Genomic DNA, 25,510 nt, shown 5'->3' with positions numbered 1-25,510 from the left:
AATATTTCTGAGTCGTCGTCAGCTAACTGACCATGGCTATTGAATAGAACATTGCTTCCCAAACTTTTTGAGAGATTTCCGTTCGATATCCCCCCCAACCCCCTAACGTACCGGTTCTAGACTCCTTTCGAAAAATGCAAACCCCTGTAAAATTTCAAACGATAATGATTTCATTCAAAAACCAATGCATACCACCCGAAGTACGATTTTAAACAACAGCTTTATAAATATTTTCCGGAAGAAAACTTGTAACATTTACGACAGTTGCAGATTAATACTGAATCCGCTGTGTTCAGCGGACTAAAGTTCCAGAAAGTACTCGTATTAAGGGAAAATATAACTGATATATATATATATATATATATATATATATATATATATATATATATATATATATATATATATATATCTACTGATGGCAAAGGAAGCTTTTAATAAAAAAGGAGCATCTTCTGTGGATCTCTAGGGAAGAAACTAAGAAAGACACTAGTGAATTGTTTTGTGTGGAGTGTAGCGTTGTATGAGGCAGAAACATAGACATAACGACGAAGTGAAGAGAAGCGAATAGAAGCATTTGAAATGTGGATATGCAGAAGGATGGAGCATGTGAAATGGACGGAGTAAGAAACGAAATTGTGTTGGAAAGAGTGGATGAAGAAAGAATGATTCTAAAACTGATCAGAAAGAGGAAAAGTAATAGGCTGGGTCACTGGTTGAGAAGAAATTGCCTACTGAAAGATGAACTGGAAGGAATTGTGAAAGGAAGAAGAGTTCGGGACAGAAGAAGATATCAGATGATAGACGACATTAAGATATATGGATCATATGAGGATACAAAGAGGAAGGCAGAAAATAGGAAAGACTGGAGAATGCTTGCAGTGAAAGGGCAGAACACTATGAATGAATGATGGAATGATCTCTTTTATTTACAGAGGATAGACTGTTTCTGAATCAAAAGAATACGTCGAGCTTGAGAAAAGTCTCTTAAAGTTTGTATAACATTTGCTACGTCGTATTTATGCAAAATGTGTTTCTTGTCTATGATTACTATCAAAATAAGAGTAACTTAAAAATGGTATCTGTGTGTGTATTGAATACTTATTTCAGATATGAGAGTCTACTTTCCGAGAAAAAGGGGGGGGGACTTATTATATTAATTTTGTTTTACTTTATAACTACTGTAATTTTTTTATTTTATTTTCAACGTTGTTTATGTTTATAAATGCAAAGTAAATGTAAGTTAATGAGGCGTCTTTGTTTCACTTTGTAATCTTCTCGCGACCTCTCTCAGCACTTTGCACGACCCCCACGGGTATCGTGATCCCATCTTTAGAAATCACTGGAATAGAGAATTCATATAAACAGAAATAAGTACGAGAAGGAATGCAAAGGCAACTCTTCATACTCAATATAGCTTTTCACTATTGCATCTTCATCTGTTGAGTGTGTCACGCTTCCAACAAAGGAGGATTAGAGAAGTGTGATTGGACGAATGAGTTCAAAGGTGCAATGGAAAATTCTTGTATGCCAGACAGAAGACAAGAAAAGGAATATTCAATTTTTTTCAGCTAACTAAGAATATGAACGCTCTACCGCTCTCTGGAAACCGATTTAGATGCCAATCTAATCTTGCGTGTTTATTATGAGCTAGAGGGCTATACTTTTTAATACATTGTACTTCACACCACAGCATTCTCCTATTTTAACTTACTCTACTTGTTTCTGGTTAATCTAAGGACAGGGAATCTCCAAATTTCTTCATCTTACATTAATTAATTACACTGTACAACATGAAATTTGTCCTTTTTATAAACATATGTGTATTCGATTTATTTTGTGGTCGCAAAAACGAATCTGCAGTTAGTTTTTGTCCGGCACGTACTGTTTCTTCAAAATAAAAAGTTATTTAATGTCAGTGAAATGTTGCACTACTTTCACCTTATGCTACGTGTCATTGAAAGTACATTTCCTTGACAGTCACCTGGACTTCTTTCCAAAAAAAAAAAAAAAAAAAAAAAACCTTGGTGCTGTAAGCGATGAACACGGGGAGAGGTTTCATCAAGAAATGTCTACCTTCGAAAAGTTGAAGATGGAATGCAAGTATGCTGGCTGAATATTGCTGATCACTCATCAGAGAGATTGCAGAAGCTGTCTACAAACGTAAAAACAAAAATAAAAAAATGAATAAAAATACAGTTTAATTTGTGAATTTTGGCCAAACAAAGGTTGTTTTATGTGCTAGTGTAACAAATTTATATAATTAAGTGAAGTGTGTGTACCATAAAAATGATATGTGTTAGAAAATTTTGGTTTTCAGAAGTGAACTCAGCACCTCTTATTTAGTTAAAATTACATAGTTTCATCTAGAGGACAAAAACAAAGTTAAAATTTGTTGACCAATGTTATTATTACTCACCATAATCTTATTTTCCCTCCTTTCTTAACCATCAATGATAATATGTACAGTTCCAGAAACAAAAAAAAATTGCTCGACTCTTGAAGCTCCTTACAGAGCACGATTCATACCATAATGATCTGTAACACAGTACTGTTTCAATATTATTACAAAAAGGTATTTCACAAATTATGCAAAAAGCACGATATTAATCTAAAAATAAAATCAAAAGTGTTGATGTTCCAATGTCACCTACAAGTGCCGCTTCCTAAAAGCTGTCCAAAATTACTAGTAAATTAATTTAAACATATATCAGCATCGAAAATACATTAATAGACATCTAGTAACCGAATTCCAACGCTGATTTAAGTTTAAATTAATTTACTGGTAATTTTGGACAGCTTTTAGGAAGCAGCTCCTGTAGCTGACATTGGGACATCAAGAGTTTGTTTAAGAGTCATTATGTAAGAAACACAATACAGTACGAAAACCCCGATTATGCCAATTCATCGCAAGCTTTTCGATAGCTCTTTGCTAGCGTGCTTGCTCACAGAATAGAAATGTTCGGATACTTTTGAGGAACGAGCTTTTTTTAATTATTTATGCAGGTTAATATAGTTTACCGTCATTCTACTTTACTGAAAGATTTATAAAAGTTGATCTAGTATTAAGAATAGACCAATTTTCATGTCATCTTTCCAAATGCCTTACGGGCTACGACAACATACGAAGTAAAACGAATTTCAATAACTGTCAATGCGATCTCGTTTCATACCACTGCTCTAGTGCACTGAGCATGCGCAATGCAATCTGAAACTTATGAAATTAAAGCAGGTCATATTTTTCTGTAACTGTACGTCTTCAAAAATTTGTGTTAACCAAATACAGAGGGCTGTACTGAAAGTCATGAGCAACACATTGCTATGATTTCAATTTCAACAATGTAACAAAAACCATTATATGATCGTAATCTACAGACTTTACATTATGTATTGACATATTGTGACGTCATTAACTTCTATCATATGATCACAGGCAATGTTTGCAAAATGGTCGAGAACGATGGTTCGTTTCGACAGCGTTCTGTTACGAAATTCCTTGTTAAGGAAGAAAAATCTTTTGCTTAAATTCATCTCAGACTTCAGCATGCATACCAGAGATGTGTGCATGGGCGCCAGCAGTGTTAGGAGATGGGTGAAACATTTCGAAGATGGAAACACGAGCATCCAAAATGAGCCTCGTAGCGGTCGCCCTCGAAATGCCTCCACGGAACGCAACAAGGAAAGAGTTGATGAGTTCTGGGATGCATTTCAGTTGAATATCTTGAACCGGGACAGACCATAAATGTTGTCCGCTATATTCAAACAGTTTTGAAGCTCCGTCGTGCATTACGTAAGAAATGCCCTGGAAAGACGGTCATCCTGCAACACGATAACGCTTGGCCTCACACTGATCATGTCACCGTAGAGAAAATAAGGACATTTTGTTGGGAAACTTTTCCGCAATCTTCTTACAGTCCCGACTTGGCACCCTCCGACTATTATCTTTTCGGTTCTGTAAAGGAGCAGCTACGTGGCCAACGCTACGAGATGATGGAGTATATCCGGAAAACAGTGCGTCAGTGTCTTCGGGAAATTGAAATGGACTTCTACAGTAAGGGAATTTTCAAACTTACAGAACGGCGGGAAAAATGTATGCAAAGAAATTAAGACTATGTTGAAAAGTGACAGAAAAGTCTGTAGATTAAGATGATGTACCTGGGTTGTCTCAAAAATAAAAATTAAGATTTATAACAATGGTTTGCTCATGACGTCATGACTTTCAATATTACCCTCATATCTCGTTTCTCTCTGTATCAGCGTCATTTCTCGTTTATGTCTACCCATGTCAGACTACCAAATTATCATGCCACATACTCCGAATATACCGTATTCTGAAGTTGCAAATCATTGATAAATAAACCATTACTTTTTATACCTGCTTTCTTGTTTCCAAATGAGCTGCTTCACTGCGCTTGTGTTAGCCTTCTTACTGTCAGGAGTAATTGTTGTAAGTTGAAATATTAAGTATCTTTTCCTTGCTTTATTAAACTCCTCCAAAAGAATAGCTATTGACAGGAATTTCATAGCTATGAACATAACTCTGGTGTGGTTCTACCTTTGGTCTTATTTTCATTCACGGCTACGCCCAATTCTTTTACACTTCATTTCACTATGAGAAAGGTAGCTTTCAAAGAATTGTATAATCTAGGAACTGTGTCAAAACCGTACACAAAATTGATAACTGGACTGACATCGGTGGAGATGACTTTTGTTCTTTGTAGTATGGAGTTTCTCAGCACTTTGCCGAGTGTTGTATTAAAGAACAGGCTGGAAACATAATTTACTCAAATTGACAAAGAAGTTACTGAAGTTGTCTGCATTCTTGTCCCCAACATTTCTCTTACCCGTTTAATAAGCGACGCATCAATTGCTAGAGCTCCCTTTGAGAAATGAAGCCGACGTTTTCAGAAATTACACTTTTTAGTTCTCTCGAGGCATATGGATTATTTTATGACACTTTGTCTTTTAGAGTTCCTCAGAGATAAAAGTCACAAGGGGTTGGTTCCGAGGATCGGAAGGAGACCACACATTTCTACTGACAATTCTTTCCTCGAATAGTCTATTAAAGTCGTCAATAAAATGGTCGGTTTTGTGTGTTGTAGATCATATGTTCATTTTGATCTTACAATCCTAAGAATTAAGACTAATTTGTAGTACATTCAGAACAGATAATATAGTTGACAAAGGCAAAAGAAATTAATTATTTTAGGGGGAACTAGGCTAACAGATGTTCAAGAAACAATCGCTATGTAAGCATTGTAATATTGCTAGCAACAGAATTTTTTCTAAAAATATAATTTCATGTGAAACAAATACCAGAACAATAAAATTGAAACTAAAGGATTTTTCAATGCAAACTTGCCACAGTTTTCTAAATATTCTCACAAAGTATTTTCGTGAGGACGAAACTTTCAGTAAATGCTGAACAGCACGTATTTGGAACGAAACATTTCTCTCGTGAATTGCACAAATCATCTCCGAAGATCTAAGGATAAAGTTTTTTTTTATGTCTTCAATCGATCCATGAATGAATTGCAGTCCTCTATTGCAGATGTAACAATAATTCTAATTTTGAAGTTGTCGTTGCTTTCTCTGACTTATTTTTTTTTTCATTCTCTCCAATTTTCTCAGTTTCCAGCTTCAAGTCTATTGTCATCATAAACTTATCAGCGTCATCCCTAAATGATCTTCTTGATCGTTCTCTTTTCATTTCCCCCTTGGAACTCCACTCCTCTGACGTGATCGTACCAAAGTAATCTTTTTTCTTCTTTATATAATAAAATATATTAATCTGTTTGTATTTCCATTCCAATATACTCTCTCCTCACTTTCTCCAGTCTTTTCAGTCAACAGCATCATCTCCAATAATCCATTTCTATTGCATTTATTTTAATTTTATGTTGCTTGTGGTCCAATTTTCTAAACCATATGGTATAATTCTACGAACCGTTGGATTTGTACGTTTTGTTACATGCCAAACCAATAGAACTGAACTCAACTGAACAGAGATTTTGGATACATGTTATTTTTGATTAAGAGGGGACATACACCATTAACCTGCAATAATTTAGTGACTCATTATTTTTATGTCAGCTACTATAAAAGCTAAGTGAACAAAGCTTTCATGCTTAATATAGATACATTACACTTTATACAACACTATTCGGAATATTAAAATAGCTAATAATTACTTCTAAAAATAATATTAAAGTTCCATAATTTTCTTACAAACGTGAAGCATTTACACACTAAAATATGTACAATTAATTAAACATCTGCATCATTCTATTATTAGAATGTTTTAGTAGGTTATTTTACGACTCTTTATCAACATCTTAGGTTATTTAGCATCTGAATGAGATGAAGGTGATAATGCCGTTGAAACGAATCCGTCCGGGATCCAACGCCGAAAGTTACCCAGCATTTGCTCATATTGGGTTGAGGAAAACCCCCGGAAAACCTCAACCAGGTAACTTTTCCCGACCGGGAATCGAACGCGGGCCACCTGGTTTCGCAGCTACTATTGGAATATTTTAAAGACCTACATAGTCTAGGACAGCGGTCATCAGCACAGTGAACCCTCGGGTTAGTGTCTCTTACCCGCGGATAAAGACATTGCACTGACGTGTATCCATGACAGAAGGCGATTATGCTTTCTACGTAACCTGCACGATGGAGCATATTACTTTGCTCTCGTTACTCTTTACCCATTTCAGCGAGTGCTGACGACCACTGGTTTAGGATCTTTTATCTATTCCTTCAAGAAATATATTTTTTCTTAATCTTTATTTTCAATATTAAATTTTCTAAAATTTCTCATTTAGAAAAAAATACATTTTCTGAAGGAATAGGTAAAAGGTCCTAGACTAAGTTGTTGATGTAGAGCAGCGGTGGCGAAAATGTAATCGTGCGTCGAGCCACTATGTTACTGCAACGTGCATAGCACCCATGGTGGGAGGCGGACACCCGAAGGGGAAGTGAAGCAACTGTCTGACTTATTAACGGATTTTCATTTGCCTTACGTCAAGCACTTAAATATAATTTTATACAGTACAAGGCTACAAACTAATGTTTAGTACGTGTAACGAAGAAACAAATGAACAATAAATGAACAATATCACAACCTATAATTAACTGTCTTCAGAATATCTCTACGACAAAGTTTCAAAATCAGGAATTCTATCACTTACTGCCAGTCGTAGTTGATCACGAAGGTATTTGTCTGTCAGTCGTGATCTAAATTTGATTTTTACTATTTTAATTGTTGAAAATAATTTTTCACAAACGTAAGTTGTAGCGAACAAGGCTTCAACAGAGCAAGCGAAAGAACGAAGTTTCGGATATTTATTTTTTGGCAAATATTTGAAAGTTCAACATTTGTCAAGTCCTTACATCTAACTTTCATTTGACATCACATAGTAAATCAGTGAGTTCAAATTGAAGAGCTAACCGCATTATTCGTACATCTGGTGAAAAAGGGTCGACGTACAGAGATGATGATGATGATGATGATGATGATATGATGATGATAACAATAACACTTAACCTTTTAATATTTCATCAGTAATATGTAGCATAATGCCGTTTATGTTATACAACCGTTTTCCTCATAATACTTGTGAACAAATCATACATTTAATATTCTCATCATATTGAAAGCAAAAGAAAATGCGTCCTCCCATCCTACTTGGAACTTTCGTACATGGTTTCGAGAGAGACTATGCCACTCGCAGGTCAGAGACAAATACAAATACAAATGGAACGGAGTTTGACTCCAGTGAGTGAGGGGGTGGGGGTTGGCGGAGGTTAGAAACAAGCGAAATTCACAGCTATCACTGCGAGCCACAATGTCTCGCGAGTCATGTTCTCGCCACTGTTGATGTAGAGCTTTAAAGTAGTCCAGTAAAAGAATCATGCATATATTTTATTAATTGTAGTCCTTATTTTATTATGTGAATGCTTAACGGTTGATAAAAAATATGCAAATTTGATATTATATTTACAGGTAATTATTAGCTTTTCTAATATTCTGAATGGTGTTTTATAAAGTGTAATGTATGAATATTAAGCATGAAAGTTTTGTTGAATTACCTTTTATGGTAGCTGAGATATTAAAAAGGCGAATTTTACTAAATTCTTTGCAGGCCAATGGTATACCTCCCCCAAATAAACAAATAAAATATATCTAACTTTTGAGATAATTATATTATTGCTGAAATGTACGACTGGATATGGGAAAGAATCTTCTGAACATTTTTCGTGAAAATCTTCTTTGATCTGCAGGAATAACAATTGAAATTAAGATTTTTTTCGGCCAATACTTCGTGTCTACAACGATTTCATCACCTGGCTTTTGAGGCTGAAATTCCCTCTGTTGGAAAACACTTTAATTTGTGAGGTTCAAACATCATGACGCTACTCACCGTGTTAATTCCCTTTACACACAAGTGAGAAAGCGTGAAATAGCTGTAGCCAAGGACTGAAACAAAAGACAGAGCTAATGCACCGCTCTGCACCAGCACCAAGTAGCGACGCTGGTAGGGCCCTACATCATTCAAAGGCAAAGATTAAAAAAAGGTGGGGGGAGAAACGCTGCAACGTGGTCACTCTTTTGTTTTTTGCTATACACGCCGTGAAGTACAATTTTCCATTTGTGTTTCGTCGTAAATTCCGAAGGTTATAAAACATGGCCCTCTGGACGCTCGTATTTCTACTAAAGCCCCATGTGCCGGTGTTTAATATATAAATACTCCAATGTTGGGTCAACTGCCTGCGCGGTTCAAAACTGCAATAAGGGAGACAGAATTGAACTAATACAGAATATCATTGCGCAATCCTCATGCTAAGATTCATTATTAGAAATGCCAAGGTTAATCATAGAGAAATAAACCTTTATTACGGAGTGCGAAATATTTATATTTGTAATACACTTGATATGAATCTAATTTTGATCTGTAAAGGAAATATGTGAGACTATTACACTTTTACTACGTCATATTACTTTTGACCAATAAAACGGTACGAAAGGACGTATTTCAAACAATCATGGCTGCTTACCGCACAATTTTATCGCGTCCCTAGCATTTGTTTCTTTGTTTGCCAACATTTCAAACTGCGCTGGTCTGGACGTAAAAAAAAAAAAAAAAAAAAAAAAAAAAAAAAAAAAAAAAAAAAAACAGAAAATTGCAAACCACTCCAGTCGATGCACAGCAGTTTCAAATATGACTCGCATTGGCATTCAAGAACAAGAATTAATAAAGATCACTGGTCATACCTATCCATCTTCCCTGAAATCCTATTTACAAATAAATGAAGAGCACCATTCGGAAATCCTGAATAAGTTGAGGAATATACCATGTACATCAACGAGTTGCACTTCTTTTACGCACACGTCTAATATAAAACACTAACACCAACCACTAAAACATTCAAATTTGAAAATTGTACTTTCAATAATTGTTTCTTTTAAAATTATTCGTGTTTATTGTTTAACGATCTTACTAATAAAATCTATATATATATATATATATATATATATATATATATATATATATACACAGACGTTTAACTGTCTTATACTTATACAAAGAGTAGCTCGTTTATAAGTTGTGTGTGAATTCCTCACTAATAATCACTACATACGTCGTGTATAACAGTATAACTGTTACACAGCTACGTCATAGTTTCGTCATTACTTCATTACGAAAGGTAATAGAATATCTGAGGTACTCTATTGCATCCGGTAGAGCGCTCTAGTGTGGCGTGTTAAATATCGATAGTTCAACTGGCTCTAATCGATTACCACACTACATTTTGGTCAAAGAATAAAGGCTACAGCAATATTAATTCTAATAATTCTATGATCTTTGGTTTGTTCTTCTGTAGTTACAAGGTAACCATCATCATAGAATGACAGTCGACACGAACAGCTGTTAGAGGGGCGGCCATTTTTTCTCTATATACAACGCTTAAACAAGGGGTTTCGTGTATATAACTACGGGTACTGCAAAGCAATTCCCATTGTATAGTTATAGGCCGTTTATACATCAATCGCTTATGCATGGTTTATTAGTAACGTTTTCTGTCTCAACTCTGCATAAGTCTAGTAAAAAAACTATACACGGTTTGTTAGTAAGACTGTATGTCATTATCGTTAATTAAAACTTTTCTTGTTTATTTCATCATCCCTAATTAAAACTTTTCTAACACTTGTTTATATTATTTAGGTTATGTTACAGCTCCTGCTATACGATATTATGGATAGTTACGTATCAGAGATTGTTTAATACTAAGATTTATTGAAAATCATCTGTAAAGTGACGTTGATTACTGGGATCCGGATAATTGCAACTGTTTGAATAAAAATGAAATTGAATCAACAAACCCTTCTTGACTAGTAACCGTCTGCAGAGTTCAATGAAGATTCCACAGTTGGCACACCTGATAACATCACATAATTATAATACACCACTGCCATTTAGCATGCATCTAGCATAATATTTGTAATGTTCAGATGGTACAAAATACATTAATTGAAGACAGTTGTATTTTCGTAAGTCAATTAATATTTTATTGTATTGGAGTACTTCGTTAGTTCTAATCTTTATATACTTTCTTCTAATCGTGTAATAGTCAATTAAATTCCACTCGAGTTTTGATTTTCTCTAGATAAATCAAAACCTCTAGTGAGATTACTGTTGATCAAACCACAGTCTACTACGAAGCTTGAGTTGCGAGTGTGCTAGAAACAATAGACTATGCCTCTACTATTTCGCATTGTCTGTAATGAGACGATAGTTGCGATCTTAGTGGTTAGAAACTATCTACGGATGTATATTTACTACGTATTGAGCTTCGTGACTGTATATACTAGACTGTGACTATACTGTGACAAAAAGGAAGAAGATATAATGGAGTCTATAATTAGCTATGCAATAATGAAAGAAAATACATTAATTTATCATACATGAAACAGGAGGAAATGCCACAAATTGAAAGGTTGAAAAGAAAACAACGAAAACGAAGATGAGTTAAAGTACAGGAATAAAAATTATGGACCAAGACAAGAGGTAAGAACACGATAAGGTAACACTAGAAAAAAGAGGAAAAGAAGAGAAAGGTGAAAATGAAGATGACAAAAAAATTAAAGAGAAAAATTAAAATAAGGTAAAGAAACAAACAGGTAGAGAAGTGAGGGAAATATAATACCGTAGACTAAAATGAGAGAAAAAAAAGAAGGAAAAGTAAATGAAAAAATGAATTGGAAAGATATAATTAAAAAAGAAGTAAATTAGAGTATGCAACTATAAAATGGTCACCTCAGTTCCAGTCCCATCAAATGCAAATAGAAAGGATACAGAAAAAAGTTTTACGTTATTTATTTTTTAAAACACATCAAGTGTCGTCTTATGAAATGCAAATTTCATATGATCAGTTACTTTTTTAACTTAATCATAAAACTTCAAAATCTAGACGATTAATAAATAGTCAAATTTTACTATGTAAGATTGTTAATAGTGCATTGAATAACTGTGATTTTCTAAAATCCTTTCAGTTCAATGTAAAAGGAACAGGTAAACTTTTGTTATTCCAATTCCTAGATCTCTTATTTATTTAAACTTCACCTCCAATAGAAGCAAGCTTCCAATTATAGATGGCTTATAGGCATATTGATACAACTTATATACAAAATACAAAAATAGTAAAAAAAACAAAACGAGCAACACAAACGAAAGAAAGACGAATATATATATAATAGATGCTAGAATATAATATTGCAGTTAATATTAGTGCCAAATGTCATAACAGTGCAGAATTATTTGAAAATTAGAGTAAAATCATTGTAATACACTTATTCATCTTTTAAATGCCTAAGAAAATATGGCTCTTTTTAAAATTGTATGATATTTTTTAATTGATAAACTGAAATCTAATTGAGAATCGTAGTTTTTACAGAAATAGGCCTACCAATATTTCATGGCCGTCTAACTCCATGACTATGGCAATTTTGCAGAATACGTTATGCATAAAGAGTGGAAGTGAAATAGCCTTGCAGATTTCCAGAGCGAATACCTCATGTTGTATGTAACAAAAACTATATCATCATATAGGTGGAAAGTTTTTTTTTTTATAGAAAGAAGTCTTTTATTCGGTTACTATTACGAGCAGGATCGTCATTTTTGTCCATATCGATAGGAAATCTAATAAATAATAATCGCTAGGCTGGAGAATTCCCACGGTATCTTTGAACGTGCCTTTACGTTTAGCACCAAATTTAAGTAAATACACAATCTCGCCAACATAAGAACACGACGTTGGTGTGTGGCGTCGTTGGAGGGAGAAATTTGTTTCTTTCCTCTCTCTCTCTCTCTCTCTCTCTGCCTCCTTAGTTCTACACATTACTGAGAGACAGCACCACTGTTAGCTACAAGGTATATTTGCGCAAATATATTGAAGTAGATTACGTGACTTAGATGAGAGTCTCGAGACAATACAGTTTTGCTATATTTCTTTTTTTATTAAGTGTTAAGCACAGGAACGCCATTTCGTAATTTTATTTCAGAAAGAAGCCAAACAAATTATCTTTGCATCAAAAACGGATGCTCCCTGGACCAAATTATCGTATTTTATAATTCTTTGAATGCAACAGAAGCCGGAAGTCTTGCACTTGACTAATTCAGTGAATTATTTAAGAATATAGTCGCGAATTTTACTATCACCATTTCGATTGTGTTTTGTTTGGCACGGCTCGGTACGGCCCGGTGACTAGTGGCCAGCGAGTAACGTCGACTATCGACATTGCTCTGTCGTGGGTATTATCCAGTTGTTCCAGAATAATTTATCCCTCTGACATATTTCAATAGCGTGAACGGTTATCGTGTAAAATTCATTTTAAAAACCCATAAATTCAAACAATTGCACGAAGCGAACGCGTAGCAACGTCTTGACAGGTTACGTACGGAGACTAACCGAGTTCGTTGACCTCTTACATCTGTATCACGAGTAAAGTGTTTTAGCGACGATGTTGCCGGACTGCTGACACTTCAAAACTTAATTTTCTAATTAACCGTTATTGAATCACAAAACGTAATAAAGGTTTTCTATTCATTTACGGGAACCCTATCGTCTCTTTCAATCTGCAAGGTTATTTCACTTCCATCCAGTTGGCCTATAGTAAAATACAGTATCTTTTATTATAGCAATACAATACTAATATGCCTATCTCATTTTCCGAATTTTTTAACATTGGCTGATTCTGCAAGAAAACCTTCAATTGAGGAACCGAATAGTATCGCAGTAAAGACATTGCTTTGGAAGCCAGGAAGTCGCGGTTTCGATTTCCGATGAGATCATGGATTTTTACATTGATCTAATCCTGCCCTCCGCACTACGATCCTGTGATTTTCTCAGACACTGAGAGAAATGATTTCCAGGATGTACAAAAGGGGCCAGCATGTAGGACTGCCATCTCTACTGCTACTCAGTGCTGATTGTCTTGCGAGGTGGAAGCCTTAACATTCCGCAACTATATGGGCCATTCGGTGCCTCTAATAGAATGGCTTTGTTCTGCTTCATGAAAATACCAAAATTTAATGCTAGCCTAAATATCGCGTTGGTCGTAGAATTAAACACTAAATACGCAACTGTAACTACGTTGTGTGCATCACTTCGCATAATTATATATCAGGCAATGCCATTTATCGATTAACATAACAAGAACTAAATTAAAGCGCAACATTTACAACTACGGGGTAAATTTTTCCTGGAACTCGTGCCAGACAGGTATTCCATTAACAGATTATGTAGAAATGAGTTACATTTATGGTACTCTCAAATTCATAAATTATACATGGGAAATGTAACATTTAGTCATTGATTTCTGTGGAATGTACTCTACTAAATGGAAAATACAGTGCGTTCGTAGCTCGGCCGGACCGTTCCGCGGCGTCCTTTGACTGGGTGAAGGTTGTACTTTTCTAGAAATTCCCTAAAATGTAGAATATTTAATTTATTAATTTGGATGTTGGCACTGAACATCATGGTAGGCTACACAAATCCATGTTAAACGTGGAGTTAATATCTTCATGATTTTCAAATTTTGATGGTACCGATTCTTTTGGATTACGTTCAGCTCACTTTTTGTGCCCCTTGGTATTGCAGTGTCTTTCACTGCACTGTTTTTCTCACTCTTACGTTTATTTTACACAATGTATATGTAATTTTGTCTATATTGACAGTGATAATATTAGTTCAAATATCCTCAACTATGCTCTACAATATTACGCGCTTCAGCGTCTTGCCTAAGGCATTTTACCTCTGCAATGAACCTTCAATCAGCCACAAAGATGTAGTTATTTAAATAATACGACTAGTAGGAGCAGTGATCGATAAGTCTACTCACTATGACTGCGTCCCGGTTTTGACTTTCTGGAGCAAGAGGGCAGAGGATGCGTAACATTTATGTATATGAACGTACCTGAATCTGCGCTGTGACGTCACACATACTTCGAATCAGGCAACTTCATTCCAGTTTATACGTATTTGGAATACGGACTCTAATAATTTCATATATTGATAATCCGAACGAATCAATAATCCGAAGTACCCTCGGTTTCAATTGATTCGGATTATAGAGGATCTACTGTGTTGGAAACTGTCAGAGAAAATTCTATCAATCTAGATTTTTCCGGATATATTTCAATTCAATACTCTCTCTTCCTTTTTATGTAAGTTGGATCCTGTAACATGAAAAGATGCGAACGAATATACTGCATTATTGTTGTAGACCTATTATTTTTTAATGTAAATGGAGATTAAAATTGGAAGATATGTAACAGAATTTCACTTTTAAAATCCATTCACCATTCCACGAGATTGTTTTCTCATTACATCCTCAATTCTGAGGGAAGGTTTAATACTGCTGAGCATGAATATAGCACACACAAGCCTATCACACCCAAATATAATAGAAAGACTCTCGTAGTTTTTAATTTCACAGTCGCGATTGCTAAAGAACATCTTCACAGAGGAATTACCATCAGAAACCGTCGACTATTTTCATGGAGTTACACATTCATACCTCGAGGCCATTTTTATCCCTACCTGCTCCTGACAACGAGAAAAAGAGTCGGTTATAGCGGTGAATTTTTTTTTATTTTCTCTCTTCCAGTTAATTGAATTTTAAATATTCCCTTGTGGAATGTTCGGGGACGTATATCTTTGATGATATCCACATTTCCATTTTCTACCTCTTTAAAAATTTCGTTAGGAAATGAATTTAAACAAGTAACTATCAAAATTTCATAGGCGGTACCTCGCATTTCTCCCTTAAAGCCCTCATAAAAGTGTTAACGCTAATGGATTGCACATCATATCTGGAGAATTTCATTGTCCTACAGTGCAATTATTTCCTGCTTTCATCCACCGTATAATTCTACGGTATATCCTCCTCTGTTCCGTTGCTCCAAATACCTGCTGCACACTATACGACTGTATGTTTATTTTTCTCTTACATTGCTTCGATAAAAACAATTCTTGAAATCACTACTCACAGGCTTTTGTGAATGTCAGGATATTGTTACCTTTACTAAAAAAAAAAAAATAAAACACGCTCTTTTGCACACACTAAAATGTCTGTATGTTGTGCGATCCGTTGCGTTAAAATATGTTTTCTGTTCATATATTCCTGCCTGAACATTTTCTCTTGCTTTTCCCAAAAAAAAGCTACTTCTCTACATAATATACTTGTCTGTCTACACATTTTTATCATGTTACTTCGAAAAAAGACTTCAGTAAACATACTTCTCGGTTAAAGAGGTTTTATTTGGCTTAAATGAAATTATTTTTCTGTACATATTTGTTTGACTACAGATTCTATGTTACGTCACCTCGAAAAAAATTCTTCGTATATATCTGTTACCGTGTAATTTCTCTGTTAAGTTGCCTTAAACAAAATATATAGCCGTACATTTCTTTATGTTTTACTTCTAGGCATATCTTCTGTTAGGATGTGGCGAAAAATACTTCTTATACAGTAGTGGCAAAAAAAACCGGACCGACCTTTGTAGCTGATTTCAGAGCCTTGTTCACTCTAGAGCACGATAGACTGGTAACTAAGACTTTCGTGGTTCGAATCTTGCCTGGGATGGAAACATGTTTGTTCCTTATTTAAATTTATTCCCAAAACTTTTCGATTGCTGGTAAGAATCATGTTCTGGGAAGAATAAGTTAATTAAGTAGTAAAATATCGCTGGAATCGAAAAGTACTGGGAATAAATTTGAATAAGGAACAAAAAAAAGTTTCCTTCCCAGGCAGGATTCGAACCACGAAAGTCTTAGTTACCAGTCTATCGTGCTCTGGAGTGAACAAGGCTCTGAAATCAGCTATAAGGGTTGGCCCGGTTTTTTTTTTTTTTTTTTTTTGCCACTGTTATACGTATCTATGTACGTTGTGTTACACTTCCAAGGAGGAGAAAGAACTCTGTGATTTCGCGAATTCTTATTTTTGCGTGTTTTTAATGGATTACTTAATAATGATATATTAAAGACATAGTCTATCTTCGGTGTAACTGGTGAAAGGAAAATGCTGTTTTGGTTAGATGAGGCCGAGTATCTATTAATAATCCTTTTAAAGTTGAAGAGAAACTTCGAAAAGAACCTCTGTAGATAAATGACTTAATAGGAATTCGGACCAACCGATTACGAGGTCAGCTCCTTACCTCTCAGCTATCGGAACATCATGCAGAAACTCCAGTAGTCTCAAAGGATATGTCAAGCAGAAACACCACCACTCTCAATCCAGACGTCATGGAGATACTCCCACCCTCTCAATCGATGCGTGATGCAGAAACACCTGCGGCCTCAATCAAGACATAATGCAAAAACACTTACAGTGTAACAGTCTTACTAATAAACCGTGTATAGTTTTTATAAGAGACTTATGCAGAGTTGAGACAGAAAAGTTACTAATAAACCATCCATAAGCGATGGATGTATAAACAGGCTGTAACTATACAAAGGGAATTGCTTTGCAGTAGTTATATACATGAAACCCCTTGTTTAAGCGTTGTATATAGAGAAAAAATGGCCGCCCCTCTAACAGCTGTTCGTATCGACTGTCATTTTATGATGATGGTTGCCTTGTAACCACAGAAGAACAAACCAAAGAGCACAGAATAATTAAAATAATATTGCTGTAGCTTGTAATTTTGACCAAAATATAGTGTGGTAATCGATTAGAGCCAGTTGTACTATCGATACTTTAACACACCACCCTAGAGCGCTCTACCGGATGCAATAGAGAACTTCAGATATTCTGTTACCTTTCGTAATGAAGTAATGACGAAACTATGACGTAGCTGTGTAACAGTTATACTGTTATACACGACGTATGTAGTGATTATTTGTAAGGAATTTACACATGACGTATAAACGAGTTACTCATTGTATAAATATAAGGCAATTAAACGTCTGTGTATAGAGTTTTTATTATTAAGACCGTAACAGTCTTACTAATAAACTGTTTATAGTTTTTATACGAGACTTATGCAGAGTTGAGACAGAAAACGTTACTAATAAACCGTGAATAAGCTATGGACTTATAAACAGGTTGTAACTATACAAAGGGAATTGCTTTGCATTAGTTATATACACGAAACCCCTTGTTTAAGCGTTGTATATAGAGAAAAATTGGCCGCCCCTCTAACAGCTGTTCGTGTCGACAGTCATTTTATGATGATGGTTGCCTTGTAACCACAGAAGAACAAACCAAAGAGGACTGAATAACTAAAATAATATTGCTGTAGCTTATATTATTCGACCAAAATATAATGTGTTAATCGATTAGAGCCAGTTGTACTATCGATATTTAACACGCCACACTAGAGCGCTCTACCGGATGCAATAGAGAACCTCAGATATTCTATTACCTTTCGTAACGAAGTAATGACGAAACTATGACGTAGCTGTGTAACAGTTATACTGTTATACACGACGTATGTAGTGATTATTAGTACGGAATTTACACACGACGTATAAACGAGCTACTCATTGTGTAAGTATAAGAGAGTTAAACATCTGTAGCTATATAGAGTTTTTATTAGTAAGACCGTAAATCGAAACACGTCACTTAAAAACATTTGCAGTTTCAATAGCAACGTTTTCCAATAGATACACCTCTAGTCTCAATCGATAAATAATTCACGCACAAAGATCTACAGTCTCAATCGATACATTATGCAGAAACGTCAACAGTCTAAATTCAAGGATTATACAAAAACACGTGAAGTCTCAGACGATACGTTGTCATGCTGATACACCTGCAGTGTTATTCAATATGTCATGCACAAACCCTTGCTCTCTCAATAGATACGTGAAGCATAAATTCCTAGAGTCTTAATTGAGACATCATATAGCAGCACGTGATGTCTCAATCGAGACATTGTCGAGCAGAAACACATGAAGTCTCAATCAATATGCCATGCACAAACACCTGCCGTCTCAATCTAGAGTTTGTTTTGCACAGACATCTGTAACCTGAATCGAGAGGTGAGGGAGATTCAACCACAGTTTAAATCAATAAGTCATGCAAATGCATATCTCCGCGAAACAGGGAACAGGACTGGATGTTACTAAAAGATGACAATGGAAAAATGGTCGAATAGCGGTAGAACAGAAATACTTCACGAATTTTTGACCAGAAGTCCGAATTTCTCCTAAAGTCCAGTAGCATCTGCTACCAGGATCAAATTGTTAGCCGATTTTGATATTTTAACAGTGGAATAACACATTGAATTAAAGAGTTTGGTGCAAGAGAGGGGTAACTGCATTTTACCACATTTCTCAGGAGAGACAATCAAATACATCCCATGTGCGCCAAAGACACAGGCGAAGTTGCCTCCCAAAATCTTGTAACACGCTAATTTCCAGCGGATCTACCAGGTTTTGTAACAAACATGCACGTTATTTTGTACGAGATCGTGCGCATTTGCTTGGTTTCCGCACAAAACCAATCCGCGGAAAGTCTAAAATTCCACATTCAGTATTCCCAACCTAACACACATAACAATTTCCCTCTTCTTACCGCTTAAGTGACATATTGATTTTACTGCTTTAGGCTTTTAACATATTTTTTTTAGAGACGTTCAATATAGTAATAATTATACATTGGAAACTTACCACTGCAATTTCACCTAAATTGCACTGTTAATTATTGTTTTTAAATATTTGCAAATATTAAGTAAACTCTACAACTCCACTAAAGTTACTGCATCCGTGATGCAAGTAACATTAAGGAAGCCGTGAAAAAATCAACAAGATTCCAGACTCATCATGGCGGCTACTTTGAACGAAGGAGATATGGATCTTGAAGTTGAAGAGGCTTGGGAACAAGGCTGTGCTTCTCTGGTTCCCGACAAATCCAGGGCAAGGTATGAAAGAGCCTATAATATATTCACAAATTGGTTGGAAGGGAAAAAAAGAGAAATTAATGAAAAAACAATGCTCGCTTATTTCGTGAAAAGGACCACAACTTTGAAATCTGCTAATAGTCTGTGGTCAGAAAATTCAATGTTAAAAACTATGATAAACTTGCCGAAGTGATTACTGCAATATGTCACATAAATAATATTGTTAAAATATTAAAATTAAAAATAAATCATTACATAACAGACGTATATCACGGCCTGCTGGATTATAGTAAACACAGAAAACATTTTAAAGCAACAATGTTGAAGATAGATATTTTTGTTTTGCAAATTTGCCGTCATTGAACAGAAACCAAGATGGAGATTTCACTGCAACTAATTAGAAATTCCTCTTTGAGGTATGTAATAAACGATCTTCGCACAAAATAATGTACGATACACGAGCGGTATGTTTTCTTTCAATTCTCGGAAATTAAAAAAGCTCAACTACTTTTAACTTTTTCAAACTTTTCCTCGAACATGAAAACTTCAACATACCGCTCTTGTAACGCATATTACTATTCCCCTATATATAGACAGAACAAATGAAATTTTGTGAATTTTGGAGTTACCTCCCTCTTGCACCAAGTCCTTCAATTTAAAAGCACAAAACATTGCACAAGGCTATCGGTGTTAATTCACAATTAGTTAAGTGGTACTTTGATCAGAGGTTGCGCTGGGGAGTGGGTTTGAATCCTACTTAGGTTGATTACTTGGTTGGGTTTATATTTCCGAGATTTCTCCTGAACTGTAAGCGAATATTAGATAATCCATGACGAGTACCGGTCAGCTGTAGGAAAAACACTATCCAGCTATCATGAACTCTACCGACGCCTGATAACCTTCAGTTGATGCAGTGCTGTTACATAACGGATAACAAATATTGTGGACGGAAGTGACGAAGGTCAAAGAAATAACTATCACAACGCATCTTACGGATCACTAAAGAATAGGAGAGAATACGAGTGTATTACCAGGGTTTTTTATCTATTTTCATTCAAGATTTATCAAGGATTTTATATATGTGAAAATGACAAAGGAAGGCGGCTACAGCCATCTTCCCTGCCTTTTCCGTGAATTATTTCCTGCCGTCCGTATTGACAGACATATCTATAAGCAAATTCTACACAACACCCACGAGCGATTTAGCGGAAAAATACTCGATATGACACAATAACCAGCCAGCGGTTACTGTACATACAGCTGGGCTATAACAAAAGTTACAAAACATCGGAGTTGTTTTCCACATTTAAATATCATCTCGTGTATCTTTACACAATTGAAGCAGTTCTTAGAACAAGAAATATGAATATCATTATAAATGACTTTATAAAATTCTTATAGCCTAGGTACAAGACATGTACCTTACAATAGCCTTTTATGTTTTTTCGCATGGCATTAATTAGGTATAGTTGCTAGGATACAGGACTATCATAGTACTGAACTTCAGATAAAACGATTTATTCTGTAAGTTAATTTTGTGCATATGATTATCTGGAAATTAACTGTATAGTCAGGCATCTTATTTTTCCCTACAGCAGTGGTCTTCCAGAGTGTGGGTCGCGTAAAAAGTATTTAGAATCATGAACATAAACATAAACGTTAAAGAAAAAGAAAAAAACGAAAGTTGAATATTTTATAGCTATAGTAAACAATATGCCTTAAATGTGCCAGTTTTTGAAATAGTAGCTTATCGATTAATCTGAACTCTATATTCGACGCATACAACGATATCATATTCAATTTCAAGGTGATTTCTCACTATTGTTTTGATGGAAATGATAGACTACAAACTTATTTTGCATAAATACGAATTCGCAAATGCTATAAAAAATTTAAATGCTTCTTTTGCAAGCTCGAGATATTTTTACATTTTTTAAAATCCAAAAGTAGTCTACGCTCTGCGACAAAATTAAAGTTTCTACATTATATGGATATTTCTTTATATACATGCATATACACATATAGCCTTCTGAGTCCTAAGAGCATGCTATCCTATACTATACTATACTATACTATACTATACTAGACTATACTATACTTCATACATGATTATGCCATAAGATGTATGTGCAGAGATACGAACTATAGTATAATATGGTGTGTGGATAAGCTTCAGGGCTTCTACCGCGTTGTCTTGGTGTTGTGGTTGACGTTTCGACCGCTGTGTTGTGGTCATCTTCAGAGCAGTTGTTGGATAAGGAAATAGTCTGCGAGCTCGTATATATATATATATATATATATATATATATATATATATATATATATATATATTAGTCTCGATGGGGGGAGTACTTGCGGTGATAGGTCGTAGGTTCTCCTTTTGGCATCTGATTGGTCCTACGTTGTCCAATCCGGTTGAGGTCTCTATGAAGGGGAGTATTCATATTAAATACTGGCCCTCATAAGGTCCGACGTATCGTATGATGCGAAAATTCAGCTACGTATCGTATGATAAGACGAACAGATCAGATACCTTCGTTTATCGAACTGTGTTATTAGCAGAGATCTCTAGGTTTTCAATTAATCATAGCCTGGTTACAGACAAGGGAGCCATAAAACAGGAAAGCCGCTAAGTAGCTCTGATCCTAGTTTCTGTTTGAAAAATAAAATGAAGGGATATGTAATTTCTTCAAAGGTACATCAAGTTCATGTACCTTGAAAAATATCCTCATTCATTCATTCATTCATTCATTCATTCATTCATTCATTCATTCATTCATTCATTCATTCATTCATTCATTTATTTTATTCCATAGATCTTACATGAGCAATGAAGCTTTAAGATGTGGAACATGTCAACATTTTACAATATTACAATTACAATTTTTACAAATTTTTATAGTTTTACAATTTAGTAATTTTCTACAATTTTTACAATGTTGTACAATTTTTTTTACATTTTTTTCTTGTAAGCTGGAACACATGGAATATAGGTGGGAATATAGCTGTAAATTCTGACAATCGTATTTAAAGTGCATTTGCCATCATAAACAAGAGCAGGCTACTTTCATTGAGATTTTGTTTCCTGGAGGAGCAATAACTGCTTCAATAGCATTGTTCAAGGCATGCGAATCAATTGGGGGCTTCTTAACTCCAGACTTACTTCGTGACGTGATCATAAAATAAAAGAAAAACAAAAACCGATAGTATCGTATACCTTGGAACATGTTTCATGGTAGAAGTTGTTTTGTGTTAAAAGATAGAAGAGTTGTGGACATTTAAACAAACATGGCTCCCAAAACTAGAGATTCGAATAAATCATGGAAATTAAAATATGTTATTACTCACCAAATGATAGGGAACACACTGTACTTGATTGATAGTAACAAATACAATCTGATTTTGTGTTAAATATACTTATATCAATGGACTAAATATTTACTTTTGGTACTAAAACATGGTTTTGTCCACAGAGCTCACAATTTGCAAAAAATCAAACAGGAACTACGATCAGAGCTACTTAGTGGCTTTCTCTACAATCTACTTCAGTTTGAGTCCTCTCGGTAGGAGCAAAAATTAGAAAACAAAAAATGTTCAAAGGTACACTATGCTGAAGGTACAACAGTTTCCCCCATTATGTATGTTCTTGCATGTCGCAACATCAAGATTAATTTTAATCGTATTGTTGTGCTGTATATGCATGTTAAATTTATCCCGACGACTGTACCCTTTGGCGCTCAGTTACAAAAAAATCACGGCCAGCCAATTTATACTTCCGTGGATGTACCTGCATTTCAATTGATGTAGGCCTATTGAAGACTTATTGCAGAATGCTCTACTGAGATTCAATGGTTACGGATAATTGGACGTAATTCGCAGTTGAAGCAATAGCCAAGCTTCATTAACTAGAGATAGAGTTCTGAGTTTGATATTCGTGGAGGGTTGGGAGACAGACCGGATATACGTATATGGCAGGTGCCGTAACTGAGATACTAATACTCATCTGGTATATCTGTGCAGACAGGCCTTTCTGGAGCAAATCTACCGCTCTATATGAGCCGTTCAGAGCAGAAGTGGTGTAAGTCAAAATTGGGTAAAGAGGTTTATGTAAAAATTCTGTAAAATACAGCGCAAAGTAGCAATTAATATGTCCTTCGTGCTATCTACTGACTATTAATAGTTTAAATAAATGTAATATTAATTGCTACTTTGCGCTGTATTTTACAGAATGTTTACTTCAACCCTCATTACCCATTTTTGACTTACACCACGTCTGCTCTGAGCGGCTCATATAATGGCACATACTGCTAGTGCACTTCTCAAAAAAGTACATTAGTGTCTCAAATTACTTACTGAATCAAATTAATATACTACAAAATTTCTTACTAGATAATAAATGTACAAATGCAGGGCGGAAGGTAACCTTTTACAATCCTCCTGGGATATGTCTCGAATTATGACAAACAAGAAAGTCTAATACTATTTTCTTCCCAGAAGGACAGTTTTAGAAAAAAATGGTCTTCTGTAACTTGAAATTATGATTAAGTTTTTCATGAAACTGCTCAAAATTGGATTTTATCTAATGCAGAATGATAGAGTACGCTATGTATGGCCATGTTACAGTAGTATTTGCATGGAAAATAACGCAGATTTCGAATAAATCGCGTTAATAGTTGTTTACATATTGCATGGGAACAGGGCTGTGACACGCTGGCAACACTGTTTCTTACGTATGAAAACCATGTGGTCGAGCTAGGTGTACGGAGCGGACGATACGCTTATATTCACTTCGTCATTAGTTGCAGGCTACGTACAGTTCGAAGCAGTTGAAACACGAGATGCCACAGTTTTCTAATCGTGAGTATCTGGACATGTTATTAATTTATGGCGAAACTGATCACAATGCCACTGCAGCTGCAAGCTTATACCGTGACAGATAACTGGATCAGAAGTGTGAAAGTTATAGACACGCAAATGGTGGACACTTTGAACAATACCTTTAAAAGACACTGTAGAGAATGGTGTACAAAATTTAACAGTGTACCTCACATTAATGTGTATCATTTTCATTTAGTTTCAAAGTTGTTTATTTGTTCCAAACATTGTATTGTAATTGAGTTGGAGTGACATCAACTTTGTGATCCTCAATGTAAAATAATACTGTACTTAAAGGATAATTTTGTTTTATACATAATTTTTCATTCTACTGTATTAATGATGAAATTGCCTTAAAATGTAACGGGAACTACGTGTTTGTTTCTACTAAATTTAGTGCTGAAACGATACAATAACGAGTAACACAGTTTTTAGTTGGTTATTTAACGACGCTGTATCAACTACGAGGTTATTTAGCGTCGATGAGATTGGTGATAGCGAGATGGTATTTGGCGAGATGAGCCCGAGGATTCGCCATAAATTACCTGGAATTCACTTTACGGTTGGAGAAACTTCGGAAAAAACCCAACCAGGTAATCAGACCAAACGGAGATCGAACCCGCGCCCGAGCGCAACTTCAGACCGGTAGGCAACCGGCTTAACCGACTGAGCCACGTTGGTGGCTAATAACATCATTCGATAACGATACAATAGATAACGAATAACATAGTTCATGTAATTAACATGTTACGATTACATAAATTTTGATTTGACTGGATTCTTAACAGATGTTTCTGTTTACAAAACGGTGTGTGTGTACATCCTCTGAAAACCCCTGCCAAGTAGATGATTGGAGCGGCATTCAGTATGCTGGGATGCAATGATCTCGCGAAGTAAACACTGCTACTGTCTACAACGTTGCAACATTCGTTTTCTCGAAATACTCGTATTACAAAAACCATTGGCCGCATGAAAAAAAAAATATTATTTGGCAAAACCTTCCCAAATGACATGATCTGTTATATGTGTGAAGGATTGTAAAAGGTTACCATCCACCCTGTATAGTGAGTAACAAGTTTAGTGAATGGACATGGAGGACATAGTGGATTAACAAAGAGATTAATATACGTCTTAAACGTCTGGTTAGTGTAAAAGTTGTAAATAGTGTAAGAACGAGACTGCTGGCCCGAATACAGAAATGTGAAGGGCCAGTAGGGCCAGAGAGAATGGTG

Source organism: Periplaneta americana, chromosome 3 (genome assembly GCF_040183065.1).
Source record: "Periplaneta americana isolate PAMFEO1 chromosome 3, P.americana_PAMFEO1_priV1, whole genome shotgun sequence".
Taxonomy (NCBI): domain Eukaryota; kingdom Metazoa; phylum Arthropoda; class Insecta; order Blattodea; family Blattidae; genus Periplaneta; species Periplaneta americana.
Note: the sequence above shows the minus strand (reverse complement) of the source record.